At 40.8% G+C, this 22,625-nt stretch overlaps 1 pseudogene; it reads right to left on the reverse strand.

Moving 5' to 3' along the window:
- On the reverse strand, window positions 21,497-22,087 carry Gm10288 (predicted gene 10288; annotated as a pseudogene).

Here is a 22,625-nt window from a genome sequence, read left to right on the forward strand (position 1 = left end):
CAGGCTGACCTCGAACTCAGAAATCTGCCTGCCTCTGCCTCCCGAGTTAAAGGTGTGCGCCACCATGCCTGGCTCATTCTTGTCATTCTTATCTGATCATCACAACAATACCTAACGAAGAAGAGAGATGACATATAGAATGCATATATAATGCAGTATATATTACTTGCATTTTTCCAAATAAGTAGATGTCAAAAAGGAGTAAGTAACTTGGCCAGAGTTTTTCAAGTGGTAAGTGCCATGACAGTAGCTTATACTTCATTGTTATAGGACGCAACTAAGAACCTGAATCAGTGAGGCTCTGCTGTCTCTGTCCCCAGTTCCCATCAACTCAGGAGTGAGAAAAAAAATTTAAATAGTAAATACACATTCATATTCTAGTTTTTTCTTGTAAATTCCAACTTTTATATTATTTACTTGATTGCTAAGAATTTCTGAAGTAAATCGAACATCATCATGCACAGGAGTGAAAGCACTTAGGTTTTTTGGTTTTGTTTTATTTTTTTCTTTTACCAGGCCAAATAAAGAAATTGATTGTTCTGCTTATGTCCAAGCTATTTTGATTTTATATCATATCACATAAATATAAACAGAGACTTATTTTGCCATCATAGGATTATAGTTAGCATGAATACTTAGTTCACATAATCTTTCATTGTGGTGTAGTTAGGTCATGAACCAAATTTAATATCAGGTAAAAGGCATAATAATGTTTCCCAAATGAAGATGTCATTATTAGAAACATAAAAATTGCTCAAATAATTCTAGAACATTATAAAGTTTTTTTGTCAGGCAGACTTAGACTACCATTGTTCAAGATTAACTTGTTATCCAAGGTTTATTATTCATCTTTTACAAGAAAGGAAGTTAGCATATCTGACTGCGATTAAGTAACTTGCTCAGAGAAAAAAGGAAGCAACGGTTAGAGTCTAAATGGAATTATGGCCTCTCCTTTTTGCAGAGGGATTGGAACACAAACTCAGAATGTTGGTAAAAAAAAAAATACAAACAAAAACAAAAGCAAACAAAAGAGACAGAGGGAGATGCAACAATATATTTGCCACTTCCTATATGTAAGATAGAGAAGATTTATGTGTGATCCAGATGTTCCGATTTTACGAGTGTATTTACAAAAAGTACACATAAGCCTTGGGTGTGTGCGTGTTGGGTTGTGTAGATTTTGACTCATGGATAGAACAAACATAACACCTAAATCTGCAAGCCCTTTGCTGCTCTGTGAAATCACCAGATTTAACACAAGGAAGACCTTTCATGGTTTGTCAGTTTTTCTATTTGGAACCTTTTACCAAAGCAAAAGGGGAAAACTGGCCTGCTTTATGAACTTAGAATTGTATTCATATTATTAAGTTTCAATCCATGGAGTTTGGTATAGTAAGGTAGGAAGAATTGAAGCTTTGGCATTAGAAAAATCTGGGTATAAGATATTATTCTACTACTCTCTGTGATTTCCATAAACATTAATTTCTATTGGCAATATATATGACGTTATATAGTTAAATATGTAAAGCACTCAGGATAAGTTTGATTTTAAATAATGAACAAGAGTGATTAAAAATGAAGTGCTATAAAACAGGAAATGAGGAGGAAGAGGAGGAGGAAGAGGAAGAAGAGGAGGAAGAGAAGAAGGAGGAGGAGGAGGGGAAGGGGAAGAGAAAGGAGAAGAAGACGACGACGACGAAGAAGAAGAGGAGAAAGAAGAGGAGGAGGAGGAAGAAGAAAAAGAGGAGGAGGAGGAGGAGGAGGAAGAGGAGGAGGAGGAGTCAGAGTCAGAAAAGGTGCCAGTGTAGTTCACAGTCAGAAATTCAAAGGAGCCCTGGAAAGACACATGGAAGTGGCCCCTACAGAGATGTTCACTGGAAGGCTAAGTAGCTGCCAGCATTAAAGATCTGGCATCTCCAAAGAACTGCAGGAGTTAGTGTTTTCTCTTGATTTAGGCAAGGGAATCAAACCGAGACAGAACAACCATCCATCCCCACCCTTTTCAGTCTTCTTTCTTCACCACAATTCAGTCTATAAGGAGGAAATTCTATTGCCTTATGTTGGCTGAACATTTTGTGTTCACCCAGAAGAAGGCAACTAGTTGGCAGTCTCATGAGACTCATTCTCAGGGGAGCAGGATTACCTGAAAGATTGGAATGAAACTGAACAATACAAAGTCTGCTGTGTGAGCAGCATCAACGGAGCATCAGTCTCTTCGTGTGACTGTCGTGGAGAGTTCCTCCCTCCCCCAAATGAACCTGACTTCATCCTCATGTCATAGTCTTTGTGGGAGTTGGTGTTTTTAAAGTTATAGATGTAAGTCTCATGCGGTTACCTATATGAAGAGGAGCATAATGTGCTCCCTAGAATATGTCTGTGGTAATTATTGTATCTTCAGTGACAGGGAAATTAAGATATCTAGTTAGTATTATAAAAAAAATAGGACATTATCTTGGAGTATTTATGTAGGCACAATGTAATCACAAAGTTCTTCAGCAGTTGGTCAGGGAGGCAGAAGGACTCATTGGATGATGTTATGTGAGGAGGACTGGGCACCTCTTCTGGCTTTCAGGATGGAAGAAGGCAAGAGCCGCAGATGGGAGTGGCCTGTACAAGCTAGGGAAAGCAAGGGAAGGTCTCACCCCTGGAGATACTCATCCAGTCATGGAGACGTGGTGATGTATGATGATCTGAGTCAAAGTTCTGACCAACGAACGATGAATTGCTTTTGTATTGCTTTAGTAGCTTGTGATAATTTATTGTATCTAATAATCTAAAATTGATTCAACAGAAAGTTAGGGTAAATGATTTGCTAATTTCCCTGGATTCCAAGCCAGTGGTCAGTGACCTTCACAGCATTGTTGGACACACTAGAAATCCTTATATTTAGGATTCAGACAGGATAAAGAGTGGAAGTACTTTTAACTCTTTTTAAAATTGTTCTGATAGATAATTCTTTACGTTGCAATTAACGAAAATGAAGTTAAATATGCTTCCTTGGTTTCTGACCTGAAAGCCCAAATGGTTATTCAGGTAAAGTCTTCAGAATATGACAGGACCATTATAAAAATAAATGTAGTTTTCCTTTATATATATATATATATATATATATATATATATATATATATATATATATATATTATATTATATTATATGATATGTAAGTACACTGTAGCTGTCTTCAGACACTCCAGAAGAGGGCATCAGATTTCGTTACGGATGGTTGTGAGCCACCATGTGGTTGCTGGAATTTGAACTCAGGACCTTTGAAAGAGCAGTCGGCGCTCTTAACCGCTGAGCCATCTCTCCAGCCCAGTTTTCCTTTTTTTTAACTTTGAAATTGACAATTACTTTAGTATTAATTTGCAAATAATTGACTTTATACTGCATGCTACTTGAAACCACAATTGTTTTGTTAGAAATGACAAGCTGGCCTAAATAAGGGATTATTTCATGAGCATCTATGCAAGCTTAGGGGCCAGAGGGAGCTGAATCCATTTCTAAGGAGAAGGGAACAAAAAAATTAGCATGATGTGTGGAATCTGAAATTATGTGGGGTGATAAGAGCCAGTGCAGACAATACAGATCTCTAGCATAGGATTCCGAGTTGTTTCCAAGGCAGCGCTGGAGGTCGCCCACAGTTCTTCAGAGTAAGTTCTCCCACACGCAGCATCCTTGTCTTTGAGGTTGCTCTGAACAAGATGATAAAAGTGATCATGTAGCCTCTGACTTGAAAGAATTGCAGAGAAAGAATCATAAGCTGCAAACAACAGAAATTTCCACAGTGCCTGAAGGATCTGTGGGAAACAAAATCAAAACCTTATATACAATGAGGAAGCTTTGATTGGCTAGCTATTTTACAGAAAGTTAAAGACCTGGTACCCAGTTGATTTCTTGTCTACAAAATCACAAGCATCGCTATCAAACCATAACTTGAGATTGAGTGCAGCCCTTCTCTATTGTAGCAGATTCAGAACAATCCACCTTTAATACAGTGTAGTCTGGAGCCCAGCTTAGTGGGGCACACCTTTAATATTAGTATTTAGGTGGTGTCTTAGTTAGGGTTTTACTGCTGTGAACAGACACCATGACCAAGGCAAGTCTTATAAAAAGCAACGTTTAATTGGGGATGGCTTACAGGTTCAGAGGTTTAGTCCATTATCATCAAGGTAGGAGCATGGCAGTATCCAGGCAGGCATGGCGCAAGAGGAACTGAGAGTTCTATGTCTTCATCCAAAGGCTGCTAGTGGAAGACTGACTTCCAGGCAACTAGGGTGAAGATCTCATACCCACACCCACAGTGACACACCCATTCCAACCAGGTCAAACCTATTCCAACAAGGCCACACCTTCAGATGGTGCCACTCCCTGGTCCAAGGATATAAAAACCATCACAGGAGGCAAAGGCAGGAGGATCTCTATGAGTTGGAGGCTGACCTGGTCTGTGCAGCAAGTTTTAAGACACCTGGAGCTACTTAGAATGGCCCAGTCTCAAAGGGCTAGAAGGAGGAGCTGGAGAGAAACAAAAGTGTATGGTCTCTGTGTGAGCTTTAATGTTTATGTATTCAGTGTGACTTTGTGTTAATTTTAATGAAATAAAACCACCACAGCCTATCAATTGCCTAGATCAGCAATCCTAACACATGGTTGATCAGTAAACCCTTGCAAGTACTGAGGTTTGTAGTGGGTTTGAGGATTTATTGAAGATTTGTCTAGTATATTTTTAACTCATTCTCTGTCTGTCTGTCTGTCTGTCTGTCTGTCTTTCTCTCTGTCTGTCTCTCTGTCTCTGTCTCTGTCTCTCTCTCTTTCTCTCTCTGTGTGTGTGTGTGTGTGTGTGTGTGCGTGTGTGTGTGTGTGCGCGCCTAGTATGGGAATTAGTGCAGAAAGTACTGAATTGGAAAAACTAGTCATTGGAGTTTACAATGGACCAGGTCCTATACAAGGCATTCAGGTCCACTCATTCAGTCCCCAAACTGCCTCCACCACCATCGTCCATCGTGCCTCCACCACCATCCGAGCTGCCAGATGATGCTGAACTACAGGTGTTAAGCTTTCACCTGGAGGAGGTGACCGTGTCGGCCTTGTAGCTAGTCTAGACATGATCTTATACCTTTTCTTCCACCCCTCAAATGGTTGCAAACTGTGAAGTCAACCAATCTAAAAGTATCGTACAAGTATACATGTGCAATCCCAGCAATGTGGTGACAGAAAACCAAAGCCCCAAAGAGGAGCAGAAAACTACCATACTTGGAATGTGTTTATGTGAACCTTTCCAGGTTTCTGTCTTCACACAAAGATTACTCCTGAGTGAGTCATTGTCTCATCTCCCCTTGATTTGATGTAGGTTTGTTTGTTGAGTTTTCTTAACTTGCTACTTAGGCATACAGCTCTAGAAGATAATTCTTCAGTTCTGCCTGCTTTTGAAACTTATTGTAAAAGGTCAGGATTGATTTACACCCTGCATCTTCTACCCCACTACATTTCCAAAGGAGTCGTGGTGTGGTGTGGTGTGTGCTTACAAACTGTATGTGGCCGTACCTTGTGGTGTATGCTTTGTATTCAGATTGCTCCTTGAATAGTATTTATTTGGATTATGTTTCTGTAAGAATCCTTTCTTATAAACACATACACTGAATGATGTGTATAATTTAGTTAGGTGTATAGCAAATAGTTGAATAGAAGGTTGTAGATAGAGTTTGTAGAGTTGAGCATATTCATTTTTCATGGGCAGTAGCAAGCCATTCTAAAAAGTAAATGCATCAATTTATAATAAACCAGTTGTGGCTAGTGATAAATTTTTGCCTTTGTGTATAATATCATGCTTGAAAGTTACCTGTGCATCCTTTATGTAAAATTCCTGATTGCACTTTTACTCACTTCTCTAGAACCATTAGCCAACCTTCTTTCTTGGAGCCTTGAGTAGTTCCTGAATTCTAATCCTTTGTAATCTTATATAGGGTGTTAATAGTATTCTCACTACCCATGTTATTTTTGATGTGTGTAATGTTTCTTAAGCTTTGTAAAAAATAACTAATGTATTCACATATGCACTAAGACTTAAAAACTGTTTGCACATATATGAAGTTGTCACCACAGTCACAATAATGAGCATAGACCCTTCCCTCACAAGTTTTAATCCTTTGTAATCCTTTCCCCATGGCTCTCCCCACCTACCCAACCCCCAGACAACAATTAATTGGCTCTGAGTTTCTATAGATTTTTGCAACGCATTTAATTTTAATATTGGGCTTGTAAACGTCCTTCTGTGGCTTGTCTTCTTGTCCTTAGAATCATCATTTTCAGATTAAAATGCTGTTTGGTGTATCAAGAATTACCTCATTTCTATTGCCCACAGTATTCCACTTTATGGTTTGCTTTCTACAAATACCTGCTTATAATCATTTATATTGTTTTGGGCCATTACTAAAAATCTACTATAGATATTCACTTGCAGGGTTACCATATGGGATGTCCATTCATTATGATGCATAAATTCTAGATATGGACTGGCTTGATCATAACACATTATTTTTAAAGGATAAACAAACTTTTCCTAATGTATTCTATAGTTCTCAACGTGTTTTTGACTGCTTCATACCCTTGCCTGCCCTCCTGTGTGGTCCTTCCTCTTGTAATTCTTTCTTGTGTTCTGACATGCTAAGATGGTGTTGTGGCTGTAATTCACATTCTCTTAGTGATTCCTGATGTCGAATGTCTTTTTCTTGCTCTCTTGCTAGCTATGTCTTTTTCTTGTTCTCTTGCTAGCTATATATTCTTATTAAAACATCTGTTTAAATTTTCTTCCCATTTTTAAAGTTAAAATTTACTGTAGTCGCCAGGCGTGGTGGTGCACACCTTTAATCCCAGCACTCGGGAGGCAGAGGCAGGCGGATTTCTGAGTTCAAGGCCAGCCTGGTCTACAAAGTGAGTTCCAGGACAGCCAGGGCTATACAGAGGAGCCCTGTCTCAAAAAACAGACAAACAAAAATTTACTGTAGACGATTTATACAGCATAAAACTTTACATATTTTTGTAGCAGTATGTGGTACTTCAATAATGCTAAAGACATCCATTTTTCTTGTTGTTGTTGAACATTCTAATTCCTTTTTTCTGTGTTTTAGAAATACACAGCCCATTATTATCTAAAGTCAAGCTACTGTGTTTCTCAGTTGTATCTAACTTTATCCATTGATTGGCCTCTTTCCATCCTTACATCCTTTGGGATCTCTCCAGCCTCTGGTGAGCACCTTTCTGCTTTCAACTTCTACTGTGTCAAGTGTTTCTATTCCACCTAGGAAAGTGGCTATTTGCTAATGTCTTATTTCATTTAACACACTGGCATTCAATTGTATTCAGATTTTTTTAAGTTTCTGTAATAAAATATCCTTACAAATAAACTTAAGGAAGAAATAGTTTATTCTAGCTCACGAGTTTATGGATACAGCCCACCATTGTAGAGAGGTCAAGACAGCAAGAATTCCTCAGAACTGGCTACAAAGCACCCAAAGTCAAGAAGCAGACAGTAGTCAAAGTTTGCATGCTACTCCCCATCTTCATCTGCCTTACAGAGTCCAGGATCTCCTTTCCATGGGCTAGTCCTACACACAGTTAAGATGGATCTTCCCACACCAGTTAATATCATCGAGGAAATTCTCCACAGCCTCTCAGTTTCCTATCCCCAGTGATTCTATCAAGTAGACAGATAGCATTAACCATCATCCATATGGTCACATACGACAAGATGTCATTCTCTTCCACAACTAAATAATACTGCACTGTGTATAACTGTCTTTCTCTGACCACCCCATTCACTCATGGATGGGTTAAGTTGTTTTGATGTCTTGATTATTGTGAACAGTATTGCAATAAACATGAGATGCAGATGTAGTTAACATACTGATGTAATTGTATTTGGATATGTACTGGTTCATGTGATAGTTCTATTTAAAATACTTAATGGCATTCCATATCCTTTTCCACAGTAACAGTGCTAACATTCATTCCTACCAGCACGTGTGAGAGTTCCCTTTTTGCCCACATTCTCACCGTCATGTAGCTTTGGTGGTTTTAATAATAACCTTCCATCCCTGGGTGAGGTGATTTCTTTGACTTCTCTGATAATCAGTTACTGTTAGTCATTTTCCCATATACCCGTGGGGCATTTGTATGTTAAAAAAAAAATCTTTGTCTATTGCCCATTGTCTAGTCAGGTTACTTGATTTTGCAATTGAGTTTTTTAGCTTATTTTGCATTCTATATCCAGTTTATGTTTGTAAATATTCTATATTTGCCAAGGACCTGCCCAGCCTTAGGGGAACATGCTGAGGTGGCACACAGAGTTGGACGAGGGCCAAAAGACTGATGATCTGTGGCCTTGTAACTTTCTCTAACTGTACTGGATGCTATTAACTGCTGGCTTCTGGAGACTTAACACTCTCTTGCTTATTCTGTGGCTGAAAACCGCTGACTTCTTTTCTCTTTAACTCTCTGTGGCTTCTTTTTTCATTATCTCTCTCGTGCTTTATTTTTACTTTATAAACCTCTGTGCTTTATTAAATGTTGTACAAATGGTTTATAATTATTACTTCTCTATAATTCATTAAGTGCTGAAAACAACTCTTTATTAGCTCTTTATTATTGTTCTCTGCTTCAGTAAGCACTGGGGAAACTTAACTCTTTATTACTCTTCTGTGCTAAAAACTTAACTCTTTCTTGTCCTTAAATAAGTGCTAATATCTGGTGACTAACACTTGCTATTTAGCAGTGGGGAATTAAATAAAAGGATTTATTGATAGATGGCTCTCTTCTCTGGTCAAGCAGCCAGAAGCCCTTCACTGGCCAGGCTGGTTGAACCAGAGAGAAAAAGGAAAGATGTCACTAACAGAGACACATATACACCTGATGAAACAGAAAATGGGTACATCCCTACATTTGGATGCATGGATGGATTTGTGGTTGGGTGGGTAGCACAGAGCCCCTCAAGCCAAACTGTCATCTTTATTTCTTTTCACTGGCATTTTTTATAGACAAAATTTCTTAGAAGATAGCTCCTAGATAAAATGTCACACAAAAGGGAGTTACAAAAGGATGTTGATATTAAGTTCAATGCAGTGTTTCATTCTGTGCTCATTATAAGTTCAAAGCAACAACTTCATATAGCCTTGACTTACCGTAGTGCACACCTATGGCTTCATCCTTGGACATGAATGCTTTTCCTTTAATGCAAATTTGTTTCAAGTCTATTTCTCTTTTTAGCGTAAATATGAGACATCATTATATTTCTTATCATATATCCTTTACTTACTATATGAGTAGTGGGCACATTCTAGTCTTGATTCTACCTTTATTACAACTTTCTAGCAAAACATCTAACACCGTCTCTTAAAACTTTCTTCCTGAAATTATTTGAATCAAATCAAGAATTCTATTAAGTCATTAATTCATCTAAACAGCATTAATTCATGAACGTTCATCTTTATGTTGATCTGCAGGAAATCTGCTCAATAGGGTGGGATAATCCCCAGGAACTATTATTTTAATTTAATAATGACAGGAAAGGCATGGAAGCTTGCAGGAAGCAATCCTGAGATGAAGTCTCTTTGGGACCTTGCTTCATAGAGCTCGACTATAGCAGACCATGCAAAAGCAGTGTGTCACCTCCAGGAAGGCCACCTACTAGCCTTATTTTTTCCCAGATGGCTCCTGACATATACTGCGTTAATTTATATAGTATTTGTTTAAATGTATAGCTTGAATATATTGTCTCCCTTTCTGTAGGTTGTCTCTCCTCGCTGTTGATTGGTCCTTGCCTGAGGATGTTATGGTGTGATGACTTCCCATTTTTCTTCTTTCTTTTTGTTTCTAATGCTTTGGGGTTGTACCCCCTTCTAGAATCCTTATCAGTGACAATGCCTTAAAACATTTTCTCTATGTTCTCTTCTAGGCATTTCAAGGTATCAAGCCTTGTGTTTAAGCATTTAATCCATTTAGACTTGAGTGTTGTATCTGGTGGGAGACAGGTGTCTACTTTCATTCATTCGTGTATGGATATCCAGTTTTTCCACCATTCTATTGAAAATATACTACTTTCTTCAATTAATGCTATTTGTACCTCCAAAGAAAGTGCATACGTGTATACAAATCCACAAACAAATAAAAAGGTATCCCATGTTCAAAATTGTAAATATATATGCATATGTGTATATGTATGTATATGTATATGCATATGTATATGCATATGTGTATGTATATGGTCTTCGAAAGACTACTAGAGGGAGTGCAGAGATGACTCAGTATAGTACTTTCTCCAGAAGCAGGAGAGCCTGGGTGTGGAGCACCCACATAAAATCAGCACATTTGTGACCCCAGTGCTGTGAGTCAGAAACCAGCCTATCCCTGAGCTCACTTGCCAGATATCCAAGCTGAACTGGTGAGCTCCAGGATCTGTGAAAGATCCTGTCTCAGAGAGACAGGGAGAGAGATTGAGAAAGACATTGGACATCCACCTCCGACAACACATTGACACACAGGTGAATGAAAACATGCATACACCGCACACATACACACGCACTGCATATACCACTCACATACACATGCACACATTAGACGTAGTAAGATACTTTTATCAAGGCTTAAGAATCACCACACACTCATTTTAAAATTAACTATATTCCTATATTTTAGCAACAAACAAGTAGAAATTTAGAAATTTTAAGTATATCTTACAATAGCATCAAATATATTCAGTGCATAGGATTAAGTCTATAGAAATTGAAAGGTCTGTAAACTCAACACTCCAAGATGTTATGAGAAGTTGAGAACCAACAAGGCGACACAGTGCCTAGAGGTTGGAAGACTTAGCTTCACTAAAGTGTCGGTTGCTCCCGGACTCACCCTCAAACTCAACACAATCTTAAGAAAAATCAGAGAAAGCTTTCTTCTTGTAAAATTGGCTAGTTGGCTAAAATTTTCATATAAAAATGCAAAAGTTAGCATGACTTTGAGGACAGAAGCAAGTTGGAAGACTTTAACATACTTGGAAGCATGATGAAGCTATGACACTAGTAACTATTGGTGCAAATATAGATGAATTGAGAATAACCAGTGTAGAAACAGAGCACACAGGAGACGAAAGAACACATGGTTTAGTAATCCACACTACAACGTTTAGATATCCAAATTAAAAAAGAACTTTGATGCACACCTTATGCTCCTCTAAAACGGAACTCAAATGTGGTCCTATATTTTAAATGAAACCTATTGAGAGTATTTCCAGTTATACATTTTAATTATATTGTTTTATAATTTTAGTGCATTGCGTGCGTGTATGTGTGCGCATGTACGCACACGTGCCAGAGATGTGGCCCCTTTGCCTCTGCAGCTGAAGTTACAGGCAGTTTTAGTCATCTGGTATGAGCACTGGGAATGGAACTTGGGTCTTCAGTAGTTGTGCTCTTAACCACTGAGCCCCTGTCTCCAGTTATAGTTTACTAGTTTGCTATTGTTATATTATCATCAGAATCTATCCTTCATATAATTTCTGCTTTGATTTTTTTCACTGTGCTTTGTGACAAATTTCAGCTTACTTTTGTACGTGTCATCTGCCATAAGTCTACATAAAAGAATGTGTTCTGCGGTATTTTATATTTCTTCTATGCTGTTAGGCCTGCTAACCATGTTGTTCAAGTATTCTGTCTGCTCCTGTTTAGGGCATTTAACCTACTAAACACTGACAGAAGCATGCTACAATTTCCCACCCGGATCAGGATGTATTTTCTTTATAACATCTCCAACTTTTGTTCCCCAGGTGCCCTCCAGGCAGTGCCGTTGGAAGTGTCAAATGATAGAGTTCACCCATTTATTCATACATCAAACACTCTCTGCACTTGTGTTCCCTGTCAGTTCTTGTGCTTCTGTCTAAGGATAATGATACCAAAGAATCAATCTAAGGGGGAAGACTGAGAAAGAAATGCTTTGAAGCCGGGGTGATGGGTGGGGCTTTTCTCATGCAGTGTTGCAAGTGTGTGCTGGCAAGCAAGGACTCATTGAAAGGGAAAGCTTTAACTCCAGTTTGGGAAGAGCACCCCCAAAGGCAGGAACATCTGCTGTACTTGGACACTGATGTGGAAATGGCAGTTGGTCAGAGGATTTGAAAAGTATCCAACAGTGGACGGAAAGAGTCCTTCAAATTTTATGTCGTGGAAACTCAGTTCCTGATTTCCTTTGTTGCGTAGCTGACATGCTTGGTGTTGGGGGATTTTGGAAAGAAGTTGAGGTTAAGTGAGATGAGGAGAATGAAACCCCCATTATGACACTAGTGACTTTGGAAGTGGAGGAAGAGAGACTGGTCCTGTCCCCGAGCCTTGCAAGTGGAGATGCCATATTCCGACAGTCAGAAGATCCCAGCCAGACTCTGTGGCATCCTGATCTCGGGCTTCCCAGATTCTAGAATGGTGATGATGCTTTTATTTTTCAACTAATGTCCTGTTATTAAAAAAAATGGTGAATGATAGATGGGAACAGACAAGAAAGCACAGCAAAGATAGCTAGCAAGCACAGGCTGGCTCAGAACAGAGGCAGGCAAAAGGGGACGAGGCAGCTGGGGAAGGTGGAGAGAGATGTAAAGATCTCGGAACACATCCTAGTGCATTTCCTTTCATGAGAATGATTGCATTCTCGTCACTATGTACAGAACAACACGAGAGAAGGCCCTGCCTTCAGTGGAAGGTAGTGGTGGAGGAAATTTACAGAGGATGTCCAAGTCCGATTGTCAAAAACAATTCTGGTATTGATAACAAATGAATGATGAAAGCCCCAGACAGACTGCCAGCTCCCTTCCAGCGTCCCTCTTCTCCCCGATGTATGCACAATATGAGTAGGCTTATTTATTCACCAATCTATTCATTTTTCAGATATTGCTTCCTAAGGCTCCATCACAACTAAGACTGGTAGGCACAGGATCCAATTTTGGTAAAGAAGTTTCCCATCTTTCCACAGACTCCTGCCCCTTCCTTATGCTTGCTTATTCTGCATGACTGAGCACAAAACCAAGCCCCTCTCTCCAGTGAGAGACGAGATAGAGAAGCTGAGTCTTTGAGAACAGCATGACATCTCTGGAACGCACAAGTCCTTTCCCATCTACTGATTGGGTTTCTTGTTACTTGCAGCTGATGAATACAGTCTAGGATAATGTGTAATGAATATTTAATTTTTCTCCGTGCTTTAAATTCTACCTTGATTCCAGACCCGGAGTCCCGCTCTCTGTGCTGCACAGCCTCACACAATTCTCCTTCCTTTGCTTTGTCTCACCACACAGTGGTTTTTCTTTTTCTTTTATTTTATAATTTTAACATGTTTTAAGTCTAATTGCCTTATTGGCTGCATATGTTTTTGTGTGTGTGTGTGTGTGTGTGGACAACAGATTTTACAGGTTTTTTTCATCCCACAAGACATGTACTGCTCTGGCTAATTTCACATCAACTTGAGTCAGGCTAGAGTCGTCCGAGAGACGAGAACCCCAATTGAGAAAACACCTCCACAAGATGTGACTGTAGGCAAGCTTATAGAGCATTTTAATTAGTGATCAGTATGGGAGAGGCCAGCCCACTGAGGGCGAGGCCATTGCTGGGCTGGTGGTCCAGGGTTCTATAAGAAAGCAGGCTGAGCAAGCCATGGGAAGCAAACCAGTAAACAGCACCCCTACATGGCCTCTTCATCAGCCCCTGCCTTTAGGTTTCTACCCTGGTTGAGTTTCTATCCTGACTTCCTTCGGTGATGGACTACAACGTGGAAGGGTAAGTCAAATAACCCCTTTCCTCCCCAACTTGCTTTTGTGATGTATCATCACAGCAAAAGAAACCCTGACTAGGAGAGGTAGCTTGAATCTGAACTGTATGACTGTTCTTTTTCATCTAATTTCTTGTTTTAATAAAAATGTTTCACGTGGTGTATGTGTGTGTGTGTGTGTGTGTGTGTGTGTGTGTGTGTGTGATGTGTACAAGTATGTATGGCTGTGCGCACCTATTTAGTACACAGGAAAGACAGAAGATGCCTCGCCTTATTCTCACTGAGCCTGGAGCTAAGCTGACAACCTGCAAGCTCTGTGGATCCTCCTGCCTTTGCCCCTCTCCAGAGCACCAGAGTCACAGGGGTAGGCATAGCCACGCCCACCTTTTTGTCTGAGTGCGGAGGATACAGGGTAGGGTTGTGCTGAGGTGCTGTTACCCACGAGTCACCTCCCAAGCCCCTGGCCTCCCCAGCCCCTGCCCTCTCCAGCCCCTGTCCTCCGTGTCTTTGATACAGTTGGAGAACAACATGACCACCTTCATAGAGCAACTTTGATGTTATTTTCCTGTAAGTCATTTCAATGAATAACACAAACCAAGTGAGCAGCAAGTGAAGGGACTGTTAGTATGAAAAGCAGTGACTCTCAAAAATTCACAGATGCTGCAGGCGTTGAGTCCCTGCCCTCTGGTACATGCTCTGCACTAGGCAAGGACATGAACCAAATCTCTCACTTATGCCCACAGACCCAGCTGCACCATGCATGGCAGTCTGTGAAATGTCAGAGTGTAAAATGTGCCAGGACCTGGAGTGTTGAGAGAGCAAAAGAATTAACACAGTCTTGGAGGACTGTGATTTGAACGATTGGACTAAATAACAATTCTCTTTATGAACTTATTTGCTTTGTGTAATTTTTCTAACAAATTGATTATTATAGATTATCTTGTTATTCTAAAGTATAAATATTCTAAGTATTTGTTTTTAGACAATAAAAACTTGTGAAAACAACACAATGATTGTATACTTTGAATAATAAGGTAAATAAATCCAAAATTCATGTTTCTCCGGTGTCTTTAAAAGGCTATATTTAGAAAGAGCACTATATACAGATTTCTCATTTTAGAGTCACTGACAGAATAAAAACATCTTATGAGAAACAAAGAAATAGACCTGGATTCCATAATTCCATTCCTTATAGAATCTGCTTTCTGTATTCGACAATTGGAAGAGTAGATAGATGATCAACGGTGGGGCATCACATGGGCCATGGTTAGGAAAAGGGCTTATCAAGGTTTTCCATTTACAGTCTCATTTTAGAAACTTTTACACGACCCCAGCTAATACACACACACACGTATATATAAACAAAATATTCTCTGATAGTAAGTTATTAAAATTTTTATTTTAAAATAATGATTTGGCATACATGTCATTTGATCACTTCTTAAAGATGTAAGCAAATGGGCATACTACAGAGATGGGTGGTGATTTTTGCATGAAGAATTAAATTCTGGCTTAGGAGTTGATCCTGCAGAGAATAGAACATCTTGGATATTTTCAGAGTTGATAAATATTTTACTTTTGGAATCACTAGTGCTGAGAATGAAGTTTCCCATAAATACGTTACTACATATTGGCAGCATGGCAGAAATATGTTTAGGGCAATTTCAGGAATATTTGGATATTTTGACCTAAACCCCAGCTCAGGATTCATAGAATTTTTTTTAATGGAACACAAGCCAGCAACTTAAACAGCAATTTTTAAAATAAAACTAACACATTAAAATCCTAACCTACACTAGTTTGATACTTACTTGCTGAGGAATAGTGGTAGAAAACGTCATCTTTGCTTCCTAAAACTTAGCCACCATGTTTCTGAAACAGCAGAAAAGTTTTCCATGTGATAAATTCACAATAATTCATAACATAGAATGGTCTTCAATCCACGCTATTTTGGGCAGAGCCCGTTGGTGTTGTGTGGTACTGAGGGCATGTGCTGTGCAAAGTGAGACTGTTGTGTGTTCAGAGCCAAGGCCACTGTGACGCTGCATCATGCCACACAGGCACTCACTACCAGAAACACCTGACATTTATTATGGTTTTTTTGATTAATTTTTGTTGTTAACAATTTCACAAACTTTTTATTGTTGCAAGATTTCAATGCCCACCTCCATTCAGTCATGTGACTCTACATGAGGTCACAAATAGTTTCAGAAGTTGGGAAAAACAACTTAACAGCACCTAGAAGAGTAAGAATGCTATCAGGCAAACCAGTCAAAGTACAAAGTTAAAGCTAGAGACAAGGCTCAGTGGGTAGGAACCCTGGCGGCTCTTGCAGAGGACCTGGATTTCGTTCCCATCGTTCACACGATGGCTTCCAATTCTGGAATCCCAGTCCTTGAGTCTGGTCTCTCCTGGCATTTGTCTGGCTTTTACGTGGTAAAATGAGCCTGTGTGCAGCAAAACCACCCAAACATAAACATGAAAACAAAACAAATACTTCAATAGAGCACAGCTCCAAGAGTCCATCTAGCTCTGTAGCTCACAGAAATAGTAGAACCTGATAAACAGAGAAAGAGAGAAGAGACGTGTGGATGAGTAGAGCAGATGCTGGGCTGAAGAGCTCAGACTAGGTCTAGTTGCTTCATAGCCTCAGGACTGAAGTGCCCCAGACAGGTGGCCGGAGCTCCGGCGCTCAGGCTCCGTCTAGTTGCTTTATACGTCTAGTCCATCAACCCTCTTACCCTCACATCCTAAATTCCTAGAATAGGGCAACTTAGTGTGTCAGTTACTTCCCCTGTTGCTACAACAAAACACCTAACAAAGCAAATTAAAGGAAGTAAGAAGGGTTTATTTTGGCTCTCAATTAAAGGTACAGTTCATCACCACAGCAGGGAACTGGAGGCAGCCGATCAGTTTGCAACCACAGGCAGGAGGCAGAGAGTGATGAGTGTTCAGCTTGCTCTCTCCTTTTCCTTTAGCATCCTAACCTGAAGAATGGGTCCATGGGAATGGCCCCATAGGTTCATATATTCAAAAGCTTCATCCCTAGTCGGTGAAACCGTTTGGGGAATGATTAGCAGCAGGGCCTTGTTGGAGGAGGTGTGTCACTAGGCTTTGAGGTTTCAAAAGTCCGTGCCAGGCCCAGCCTCTCTGTGTAAGCTCTAAGCTACCAATTCCATGCCATGCCCACTTCTCTACTGCCATGTTCCACACCAAGATGGTCATTACTCACTCTCCGAAACTGTAAGCAAGCCCCCAAATTAAAAACTTTCTTATAAGTACTTTGGTCACAGTGTGTCGTCGTGATAATAGAAATATCTAAGGCTGTTCACAGTTAAGCTGGGCCTTTCCAATTCAGTTACCCTTACCTAGGTAATTTCTCACAGGAATGCCCAGAGCCCCATCTTCTAAGTGAGTTTAGACACTAGCTAATATGACAATATTAGCTAACACAATTAGTATATAACTTATGGAATCGCCACAAAGATAAAATGTATCGAACATACAAAGTACCAAGTGTTACACATGCTGCAAAATAAATACTAAGTACCGTTGGCTTCTTGCTACCAATGTTCTTAGAGCTTCCTTTCAAACGGGCTTCAGCTAGAGGATAAGCATACATGCAGTATGTACAGTAAGGGTTTTCATACAAGGATAGCACCTCCCCTATCTGGAAGGTGGCCTATAATTTTGTGTCACACTAAATAGACTCCTGTTTGGTATCCGAGCTGTCAGTGGTAGAATGCTGGCTGACAACTAGGGACAGATGAACTAAAGCCTCTCAGGGCAGTTAGAACGTTCTGCTGCAGAGACCTGGATGAGCCTGAAAAGCTACTGTCCTAGTGACAGGCCCATCAACAAATTCACCTGGGAAATCGGCATAGGCACCCTCAAAGACAAATTGTGAACAGGGCAGAATACAGGCTGTAATATCAGTGCCTCAGAAGAATCACATAAAGAATTTAATAATTGAAAAATCAATGTCACACACACTATACATATACATATATATACATATATATGTATATGTATAGTGTGTGTATATATATGTATATCATATATATATGTATGTATATTTATATTCCCTGAAAGAGGAACCAGGGAAACCTCAGAAGGAACAATTAGAAAAGCACTTGAAAAAGGGACCAGCATTCAGTTTACTGAATTAGAAATTAGCACATGATTTCCAACCGGTAGGACTTTTCACATTTTGTGCACATCTAACCTTATAGCTTTGTGGGCTAGGTAACAGCTTCATGGTAATGTTATGGCTTATGGTGGGATATCAGTTTTTAACAAGGGTATCACTGTAGAATTCTATCTTGATCCTTTATAGCACTTATGCCCCTAAACGTTTCTTGAGATAGAATATTTGTTGGCATTCTCCATACACCAGCACGGGAATTTCTTAGTCCAATCAGCATAATGCGATCAGCATGATAATGCAGAACCTTGAGGAAGTGAAATGCTATCTGGATTCCTGCAAAACATGTTATCCGCTGGGCTAGTGAGTTAATATCTCCCATGGCTACTCAACGATGGTATATGCTTCCCTCACTGTCTTCAAGCAAAGTGCTTTCAGTGAGTATTATTAGCAGCAATGGAATAAAAGGAACTTTCTAGATCAATAGTTGCTTACCAGGTAAGATGAAGATGTGTTAACTTGGGCAAGGTATGCTACTACATTGGGTAGCAGTGATTCAGCTTATAGTTCAGCCTGTGAGACTTACCACCCATCTCTGAATTCCACGTTTCCTGCAATATCCAGCAGACATTGGAATGTCTGGTATGGTAGACTTCCTTCATCCTTTAGGCTCTGATGCTGGCATTAAGTGGAAACTTAAGGGTTTTTGGAGAGTCAGTTGTGTTGGATGGTGTTTTTTGGGGCCAAACACATGAAGGATTGTTTTCCTGAAATGGACACAGGTGAAAGGCTAAGCAGACTGTGAGGGAATGATTCACTGAAGCAGACGCAGGAGAAAGGATGTTCTGCTAAAACAAGCACATGAAAGGACACGTGATGAGGGATTCTTTGCTAACAACATGAATGTTTTGGTTTGCCTTACATTGCATATTTGAGCTGCATTTGTTGGGACTCCATAAAGAGAAACACACCAAAATCTTCTGGTGGTGTGCTGCCGTTTCTTGCTGTTTCCTTGGACTTAGGCTGATTGGCAGAATGGTGTCAGCTGAGGCAAGGCATGTGCTAAGGAAAGACACATAGAGGAGACCTGATGTTTGGAGGGAGTATAAATAGGACAGTGATGGAGGCTGAGCTACTTGCTGGTACAGCTAGCTCTGCAATGCTTGTTGTCCTGTCTTTGCTGAGAGAGGCAGAGACAAGAACTTTTCCTGGTGTTCTGTTGGCCCTGGTCCCTCCTGCTGACTAGTGCCGAGGGTGAGGCCTGGCTGTCTCTGCTAGGTAGTATCACTACTGCTGGTCTGTGTTTGCTATCCCGACTCTACTGTACTGGACTGCTGGTCTATCCCTAAAGTGTTTGAGAGTGGATCGAGCTGCCACTGCTGGCTGACTCCTGTGAACTAAATTGCCAATTTCCAGACAACACAGACAGGAGTTTCTCCAAGGAACTGTTTAAAAAGGAGGTTAAAGCACTTAAGAGCCGCCATTGAAAGTAGACTTTGAAAAAAAAATCAGTTACACTGGCACCAATCTTTCCTGTCTTTTCCAGGGATGTGAGACTGCTTGCTATTCCACAGGGTTTTCCTGTGTAAAGTTCCAAGTATCCTTTATGTTAAGCTAAGACTGTAGGTATAATGGAGAGGACTGGGAGAAACATGGAAGACTGCGCATGGCAGAGGCAGGATCAGACGTGTGTCACTAAAACAAATGACTTGGACAGTGATGTGGAGGACGGATTTGGGGCAAATTAGGTATTCACTAGAAATAAGAGTCACATTGGGACTGCAGAGATGGCTCAGCAGGTAAAGAGTTTGCTGGGTAAGCATGACGGCAGGAGTTCATATCCCCAGAATCCACACAAAGGGCTGAGTGGGTATAGTGAACCTTCTACCTACAGCTCATAAGGAAAAGTCAAGGCACCGTTGGGGAAAGCTGTATAGCCAGACTAGCTGAGTCCACAATCTCCTGACTCAGCAAAGATATCCTACTTTACCACGAAAAGTGTAGTATACTCAAGGAAGACACTGGATGCCGACCTCTGACCTCCACATTTATACACACAAACACACACACACACACACACACACACATAAAGATATATACATATGTATATATATATGTATGTATATATCTTTGTGTGTGTGTAGTCAAACTCTGGCCTCCACTTTCATGCACATACATGTATATGTGTACCTGTGCACACCAGTACTCACATATATGACCACACACACCTACACATGGAAATAACAAAGAAGAAATCTGAGTACTATTGGCAGGAAGTATGAGAATCTTGAACTGGGCCAGGCCCATAGTGCTAGAGACGGAGAAGAAAGCCCCCAAAGAGATCAATAGGCTGAGACATAGCAGATAACTGACTGAAAGGCTCGATGGGCAGAAGCACTCAGGCGATCACCATCCCTGGGACGAGAACCTAACGGAGTGTTTTAGAAATGCACACTGAGGTCATGCCTGCTTGCTGCTCCTGATATCTGTGACCATGGATAACTCGATCGTCTTTGTCGAGCCTCAATTTCTCATCTGCGAAACTGAGCTGATCACATCAATCACAGGACAGTTGGAAGAGGTATACACTGTCACCAGAGACAGGTTTTAGAGACCACTGGAAGCACTTTAGGGAGCTGGGGAATACATTAAAGATGGACCAATGTGCAGTTTTACTGATACCGTGTTCCTGGAATAGCAGGCCAGATGGGGAAAAGAGTGTAGGTGTCTCCAGGGTTTTTGCAAAAGAAATATTCAGGAAAATGTGTGTACAAGAAAAAAGCCCTTCTCTCCCACTGCGTTGACTAGTGTTATGTCCACTTGGCACAACCTTTTGTCACCTGAGCAGAGGGAACCTCAATGGAGAAAAATTAAAGAATGAGCTGTAAGACATTTTCTTAATTAGTGATTGATGTCAGAGGGCCCAGCCTGAAGTGGGTGTGGCCATCCCTGGGCTGGTGTTCCTGGGTTCTGTAAGAAAACCGGCTGAGTAAACCATGAGGAACAAGTCAGTAAGCCATGACTTTCTATGGCCTCCGAATCAACTCCTGCCTCTAGGTTCCTGCCCTGGTTGAGTTCCTGTCCTGACTTCCTTCAGTGATGAACAGTAATGTAGAAGCATAAGCCAAACAGAAGATTGCTTCTCAAGTTGTATTGAGTCATGGTGTTTCACCTTGGCCGAGGAAACCCAAGTTCTGTTTTGTTTCACACATGTTTATCCCTCTGGATCTTTTCGCTCTCTTTAATTTCCCTTTAACTTAATCTCATTTTATTTTATTGAGTGTTGGTTTTGTGGTAGTGTATGTGTTTGTACACATTTGTGAGTATAGGACAGAGAGGTCAGACTATATAGCATCTTTTTCCATCATTTTCTTTGAGATCGAGTCTCATAGTGAACTCATAGCTTGCTGGATTGGCTAGGTTGACTGGCTAATGAACTCTGGGCATCTTCCTGTCTTTGCTGAGATTACAGACAGGTGTGCTGCAGTGCCTGGATTTTCTATGAATTCTAAGGATTAAACTCAGGAAATCTGCCTAGCACTTCTTTAATTTCTTTTTTTTTTTTTTCTGAGAAAATTTTATTAGCTTTTTGGATCAAGTTTATTTTCCAGGAAGGATGATTCCATCGTACTTCTGCTGGAACCAGCGCATGGCCTCCTCCTTGCTGATTCTGTGTTTGGCCCCAATGCAGCCTGTTCTGCGCTTCTTGTCTGCGATGCTGAACCCTGGCCTACCCAGCACCACATAGAAGTCCAGGCCGTAGATCCCAATGCTTGGGTCGTATTTGATGCCCAGGTCAATGTGTTCTTGAATTCCAAAACCAAAGTTTCCAGTATCCGAGAAGTTATTTTTCCGCAACTCATACTCCCGCACCTTCAGGCCTTTCTCCAGAATTTCCTCTGCCTTGGCTCCGCGGACTGTGCAGTGAACAGCAATCTTCTCATTTCTCCGGATGCCAAAGGACCTGACAGTGTATCTAGCTTTGGAGAACACCGGGGTCTGGCCTGTGAGCTGCTCCAACACCTTGGCTGCCCGGGTCAGTCTGTCTCCGTTCTCCCCGACGCAGATATTGAGGCAGAGCTTGCGGATGCGCAGTTCCCGCATGGGGTTCTCCTTTTCCCCTTGATCTTGCGCCATGGTGGAGAACAGGAAGAGCACTTCTTTAATTTCTAATAGAAATCAACTATCCTTAATTTTTAAAGTGTCATGCATGTATGTACGCATGCTCACATGTGTTAAGAGTAGGTATGTGTGGGTGGAGGCCCAAAGTTGATATTGGATATTTTACTTGATCATACTCCTTTTTCTTTTGGTTTTTCGAGACAGGGTTTCTCTGTGTATCCCTGACTGTCCTGGATCTCACTTTGTAGACCAGGCTGGCCTCGAACTCAGAAATCAGCCTACCTTTGCCTCCCGAGTCCTGGGATCAAAGATGTACGCCACTACACCAGGCTGATCATACTCCATTTTATGTACTGGTTCTCTCCTGGAACTCATAGCTTGCCGATTCTAGTCGGTCTTGAGAGCCAGCTTCCCCGGTGATCCCTTTTCTCTGTGTCCTGAGTACTGAAATGACAGAAAGCTGCCATGTCTTCCAAACCTTTATGTAGCAGTCAGGTTTGCACTGCAAGGCAAGGAGCTGTGAATTGTTAATCTGCTCTGAGCTCCTGGTGGGTTCAAGCCTGTCTCTGCA

The sequence above is a fragment of the Mus musculus genome, chromosome 3 (genome assembly GCF_000001635.26).
Source record: "Mus musculus strain C57BL/6J chromosome 3, GRCm38.p6 C57BL/6J".
Taxonomy (NCBI): domain Eukaryota; kingdom Metazoa; phylum Chordata; class Mammalia; order Rodentia; family Muridae; genus Mus; species Mus musculus.